This window comes from Euprymna scolopes, chromosome 23, assembly GCF_053919585.1.
Source record: "Euprymna scolopes isolate OS-2025 chromosome 23, ASM5391958v1, whole genome shotgun sequence".
In the NCBI taxonomy this organism is placed as follows: domain Eukaryota; kingdom Metazoa; phylum Mollusca; class Cephalopoda; order Sepiida; family Sepiolidae; genus Euprymna; species Euprymna scolopes.
Window position 1 is genome coordinate 100,771,677 of NC_136504.1, and position 7,276 is coordinate 100,778,952.

Genomic DNA, 7,276 nt, shown 5'->3' on the forward strand with positions numbered 1-7,276 from the left:
GATATATCGCGATTTACTTAGATGTTGTTTTGTTTTGGTTTTAGCGATATGTTTTGAATGAATTCAATTATTTACGAAAGTGCATTTTTACCTAAATGCGAGTTGGGAATAATTTTCCCTTTTAACCACATTTTAAAAATAATATGGGGGGGTACTAAATTGGTTAAAAGGGAAAATTATTCCCAACTCGCATTTAGGTAAAAATGCACTTTCGTAAATAATTGAATTCATTCAAAACATATCGCTAAAACCAAAACAAAACAACATCTATATATATATATATATATATTTTTATATATATACTTCAGAATAAAATTATCCAACAATCAGCCGGTATGGAAACCTGTGATTATAAGACTTACAAGATATTACTGATCATTACAAGATATTTTACCATGCAATTTGGATGTAAACTTTTATATCCTTTTCTTTAACTTCCGCTTACTCTATGACTTTTAATTACTCAATCAATTTTTAATTGTGATTTTCCATGTCTCGCTGACTTTAGCAAATAAGGTGTAAACCATTATAATTATTTGCTAATATTTTCTCCTCTGAAGAGATGGTAGACATCGAAATCCTATAGGATAAGGAGTTATAATATTTCAAATGTATTCTTTGTCTTACATAGAATAATAAAAATCTTTGACCTGAAACTCAAACATTTCACGTCATAAATTTTTAAATTCACTGAATGACTAAAGTCTGATTGCACACATACGCACACACATATATATAAGTCACAGATTAGAGATCAAGTGAATTATCCTGTTGAGGTAATACTTTCAGGATGATCCTAGCTAAAAAGGTAAAGCTCAATATTTAAATAACTTCAATCATTAAACTTATATATATATATATATATATATATATATATATATATATATATACACTAGCTGAACCCATGGAAATTCCATGGTAGTTGAAAAATTTTAAAAACATGTTAAAAATAAATGAATAAAAAATAAAATAAAGCAAGTAACGACGAATTTAAAATAATTTTTTTAGCAAATTCTTTTTTTTTTTAAAGCTAAAAAGAATTAATTTTTAAATGTAGATTTTTTTCAGTGAAAATTCAACACACAATACATTGTTTTTTTTTTTTGTTTCTGAATAATTTTTTATATAATTTATAAAGGAATAGATGTCAATTTACTTGCACATTTTTTTTTAATTTTTAAAAGAAACTATAAAAAAAAAATCTTATAGTCTCCTCTCAACATTACCTTTTTTTATTATAAAATAAAATAACCAATCTGAAATCGTAAACAGACAACCATGTTTTTTTTGGGGGGGGGGGAATTTTTGGAGAGGAAATGGTTTTAATGATTTTTAACTGATAAAAAGCGACTATAAAGAGAGGTAATTCGTTTCTCATTAATCAATGTTTGCGATAATGATGGCCTTTTTGTGACACTGGATGTACGGACAAGTAAATTAATATTTCGATACGTAAGTAAGATGAGGTAAGCTGTTTCATTTTCTGATCTAATGAGAACCAACAGGTGTATTGATGCGATTATGTCGTACATAAGACTATGATTGCTAGTAGTTAACCCGATATGACTTGGCAGAGAATTAGTTGAGTTTTGATTCCGAAATACCTCATCAAAAAAATAGGCTCTTTGAAGTAGCAGCAGCAATGAATGTTGTTTTACGTATTAACTCTAAATTGAATAAAAACTGAAATCAACAGTTTCTTTCAACGAATGACAAGATAACAAAAAATATCTAGGAATCTGCATGGAATTTTGAACCAAACCCTTTAGTTAATCCACATGGAGGTGTAGCATGCTCATTCTATCAGCCATGACTGCGTTGAAGTCCTAAGCAATTTGCAATTGTATTTTTGAGTGAACCTTCAGCCTCCAGAAGAGTATAACTTGCAACTGAATTTTATCAAGCACTTTATTCACTATGCCATGAGTCCGCAATTACTTAGAGGATCCTAGCTTCAATCTATGGTCTCCTCTCGCCAAACTTTCACAAGAAACACTCGTCTAGCTGTAAACACTATCAATAATTCCCCCCACTCTTTATCTGTGCCTAAACCTAAACGTAGATTCCATGAACAAAGCTTCTTTCTTAGAACTGCACGCCTGTGGAATTGTCTTCCGTTTTCCTGCTTTCCGGCTGACTACAATATGGTTGTCTTCAAGTCTAATGTAAATAAGTTCTTGATGAGCCGTTCCATATAAGTTATCAAATTTACCAAATTTTCATTACTAATGATTACTATATTGTCCAATTTCTACTGTACACTCTTTAACCCTTATCCTTGAGTGGCCTCTTGGCCTTGATAATGTGGTGATGCCTATGTAAAAAAAAAAAAAAAAAAAAAAAGGCCTAAATAATTACTTAGACCCATGGCATAGTGAATAAACCTTTTATTTTATTTAATTATTTAGATTATTATCCTTATCTTCCAATTTTTGTTTTCACAACGTTTCGGCCAATTTTCCCTCTGGCCTTCGTCAGGTTAACCGCGACGGAATAGAAATGTCGAATTCTCCAACTACATCCACAGCAATTGCTGCCTTTAATAGCTGTTGTCATCTCACCACGGTTTTGTCAACTAATCGTCTGACCGGCTTTGGGTGGGATCGAAACCGCTACCTCTAGATAATTCTCATCTGGAATTGTAGATATTCCGCATCTCTATCCACTGCACCACAGGCCCTCTCTCCTCCACCCTCATTCCTTAGCCTCTGAGCCATGCACACATATATATATATATATATATATATATATATACTCAGGTTTTTTTATATTCAAAAGTAATGGACTAATGAATTCAACAAGGTTGTTAGATAGTGCTCAATAAAAAGAGCTGATAATACTTGTTTATTGTTATATAAACATGCTCACATCCCACTGCTACAAATAGCCACTTGTTTCAATCAAACAACAGATATCATCAGGCAGCGACTTGACTATTCAAAAGTTCAATGAATAATCTTATAATTTATAACCTTATTATTATTATTATTCATTGTTATTCATTGAACTTTTGAATAGTGAAGTCGCTGCCTGATGATATCTGTTGTTTGATTGAAACAAGTGGCTATTTGTAGCAGCGGGATGTGAGCATGTTTATATAACAATAAACAAGTATATATATATATATATATATATATATATATATATATATATATATATTATGTATATATTATGTATATATATTATATGCTGACCACGGCTAAGAGCCAGAAACATGCATGTCCATAGATATACTTTCATGCACCTAAAATAATATTTAATAAAAAAAATAAATACATCAAAAAAAAAAAAAAATAAAGGCAATCTATTTATATATGCAAGGTGAATCATGGGAAACGGATGTTTTTCTTTGTTCTCCTCGCAGTTTCCTGAGTTTTATTTTCCTTAAAAGCATCCGTTTCCCGTGACTCACCCTGTGTGTGTGTGTGTGTGTGTGTGTATATATATATATATATATATATATATATATATATATATATATATATATATATATATATAAACGGATGTTTTTAAGAAAACAAAACTCTGTGAGGAGAGCAAGGAGCATTCTAAAAAAAATCCGTTTTCTGTGACTCACCCTATATATACGAATAACAGAATAACAAAAAGAGCTCATGGTTCTTAAAAAAAAAAAAACCTAAGGTAGCAGAAAAAATAAATAAATAATAGCATTTCGAAGTTGTTGATTTATCACTAAAAAACGCCAACAACAAATCTTGTATTTATATATATCCCTATATATATATATAAAATGAACTCATTTGCCCCCTCTGATTTTGACCTTAATAGGATTGAAAATCAAGATATTTCATGCAAATGTAATATGCACAAACTGCAGCACGATATCTGAGGTGTGTTATAGGCCTATTACCTCTCCACTTCCTCGATAATCGTAGAGTTCTATATTTTTTCTGGTGAGAGTTCACGGCCAAAATTGGTTAACATCAATGGAAGTAGTAAAACCTTTTCCCTCTAATAAATTCCTCCTTCCCTCGCCACCACTTACACCGTTGCAGGATCGTTCACAAGGGAAAGAACACTGCTTTGGGCTTTCTTTACTTCGTAGTTGCTTAAAAAGCCTGGAATGGACTTAACCGAATCGAAGGGTTATTTATGCCATTTGTTTCTTTTTTGTTTTTTTTTCGCTTTTAACTGTTTTTTTTTGTTTTAGGATTTCTCCCTGATTTTTCCTTTTTGTTTTTCCGATTTCTTTTTTAAAGAAGTTTTACGTTTGTTCGCTGTTTTTTGGAAGTTTTGGTTTCGCCGATTTTGTACAGAAGTTTACCATTGTTTTTTTTTTTTTTTTTCTTATTTAAACAGGGTTACTACTTCGCTTATTCTTTACTTTAACCCCCCCTCCCTTACACACACACACCTCCAAACAACCGGGCAATGCCAGGTACCCCCGCTAGTATATATATATATATATATATAAAGTTCACCTGTCATTCCCTTTTAAAAATTTCGCTGGTAAGAATAAGGTTGGACAAATAATATTCTCAAGAAGAATTTGTGCTTCTTGTTTTTTTTGGAGTAAAGTATATTTGCAGAAGAAAAGAAAGAAGAATGTTTTGTTTTTTTTAATGCTAAGTTCAAGTGGTTGTACTTATTTGTACGTGACATATAATTAACCAAGGAATGCAGAATTTGATCAATTCCAATTTGTAGATTTAAAAAAGAAAAAAAAAAAAAAAAAAAAAAAAAAAAAAAAGAAAATGTCAGCCACTACAATAATCGTTCAAAAAAAGTTGAAGAGATCCTGACAAAGGGATTTTCCAAATTAGAATGCATAACAAGATATTTTTGGCAAAGAAAGCTTTTCAGTTTCAATTCAAGCAGAAAATAATGAAATTAGATCCATTTGATTGACCCACTTATTCAAGGAGTATTGTTTCTCATTTGATGACCCCTTTCAGTATTGGTTGGTTGGTTGTTCTTGTTTTACGGCATATCAACCCTTTTCAGGTTATTTAATGCCGAATCCAAAGATTTTGAAGAAAAAATTTTTTTTAATAGAATATATTTGTTGTTTTCAAGTCAGTTTCTATTTAACCCATAGTTGGGACCCTAACAGGCACTACCACTCCGGGTCAGAGTGGACCTGGGAGCAATGGCAATTAAAGGGTGGCTCCACACTCCCCAAAGCCCGCAAGCTGGGCCCTCATCACTGGATATAGTTTAAGGTCGTATCCAGGACCATCAGTATTGGTGGATCAAATTAAGCTGCATTCATGATAAATTCATACACATTGGTGGTGGGATGATTTCAATATTTTTCTTGATTCCAATACAATTACCGATTCTGTATTAAATTCCGGATTCCGATTCTTTATAAATCTCTAAATATTTAACTATAGAGTTTTATTTGTTTTCCTGGTTACTGTAAAAAAAACATGTTAAATGTGCAAATATTTTCCTCAATGTAAAAATATACTTGTGTGTGACGATCTATTGATTTTAGCTTAACCGGTATTTTAAAATCAATAAATATTTATTATTTTATCATTATTACCAGCAATAGAAGATTTAGCTCTAAAAAAAAAAAAAAAATTAAATAAAAAAAGACAATTAAAAGAATCGTTTTGACATTGGAAAATCGGTACACATTTTTCCGATTTAGATACCCTCAAATATTCCGATTCACACTCACATACACACAAGACTAGCAGACTGCCCAGCATTGTGTGGTTTAAGAAATTCTTAAATATGATCTTTTTAATTCATGCAAATTACATACTTTTTTTATTATAGAGACAATTCTCTATCGATAATCATACTGAACCTTATATAAGGTAACAAGATCAAAATACAATATCATTCAAACATTAGCGTGTTTGAATATATGGTTAAGTGTTAGTTTTACTCATTTCGAACTGCTTTAAAGTTTCACTTCCCACTTATTTTGCGACTAAATTTCAAACAATTTTTACAGTTCATGGGTCACCTTCTCAACTAAATTTTAAAATAAATATCTTCAATTTTCGCTCATTAAAGCAAAAGTTGTAATAAAATAATAAAATTACTGGTGTTCAAAAGTCCTCAGAATTAGTAAGGAACAGAGAGACGATTTCTTCTGATTGGCTGTGCGTTACCATAGCAACTTTTTCATCGTCGCCCGTTAATTCTGTTTCTCTCTTTTTTTTGTCCCTTTTTTCTGTTTATTTACTTAGTTACGTTTTTTATTTATTTTTTATTTTGTCAATTTAAGAAATTGGTAATAATTTTTTTATGGATTATTGGCAATGCATATGATATTGAACACAAAAAAGAAAGTATTATTTCAAATCAAAGCTGCGAAAAATCATGGATTACATAGAAAAATGCGAGCATGAAAAGTAATATGGTTAACATTAAACATAGAAAAGTAAAAAGACTAGTTGTTAAAACTGGAAAAGAAAAAGACGAGATATTCTAGTAAAAAATATAATAAATGTATAACTTAAAATATTGCAGCGTAAGAATTTATATATAATGTTGAATTGAACTTTTAAAAAAAAATTCTTATATTATTCGAAGTTATAAATTTACTTTTATATCTTGTCTTTCTTTTCCAGTTTTAGCAACTAGTCCTTTTACTTTTCTAAGTTTAATATTAACCATATTACTTTTCATGCTCACATTTTTCCATGTAATATATTACTTGGGTACCATCAGCTAGAATCGAAACCAAAACATGCCACTCTCATTTCTGATAATAATGAAATATCTTGCATCCCGTCATAAAATCATCTGCATCACCTCCATTTCTTTGTCTTCATCTCAAGAGACTAAGTCTATCACTGTGAAATAGACTTTCCATTACTAAATGTAAAAGATTTCATTAAAACATATTGTGGACGTTGATCCAACTATTATTTAAGATAAAGTACTGCTGCCACATCCAGAGGGGTAGCAGTCAGAGTACAAAAATCAATCTTAACTAGTCTTGTTTTCTTTGACGATAAATTTTCTTGAAATCCTTTACGCATATACAAAGAGTTCTATGAAAGCCTCTGTGTGTCGGTTGGTCTGTCACGCCTGTTGGAAATGACATTTTTTTTAGTCTATCACGCCTGTTGGAAATGCCATTTTTTGGTCAGTCGCACTTCAGTGTGAAATAGAATTTCCATCAATAATGCGGAGATTAACATGATGCAGCTTACGAACCTAGTGGAGGTTGATTGCTTTTGTGCAAGAGAAGAGACATTGCTAGTCTCATTCTACTCTATTATTTCCATGGAATTTGGATCCTCTTTGCAAGACATTCACATCAAGAACTCATCTTCCTACCACAATG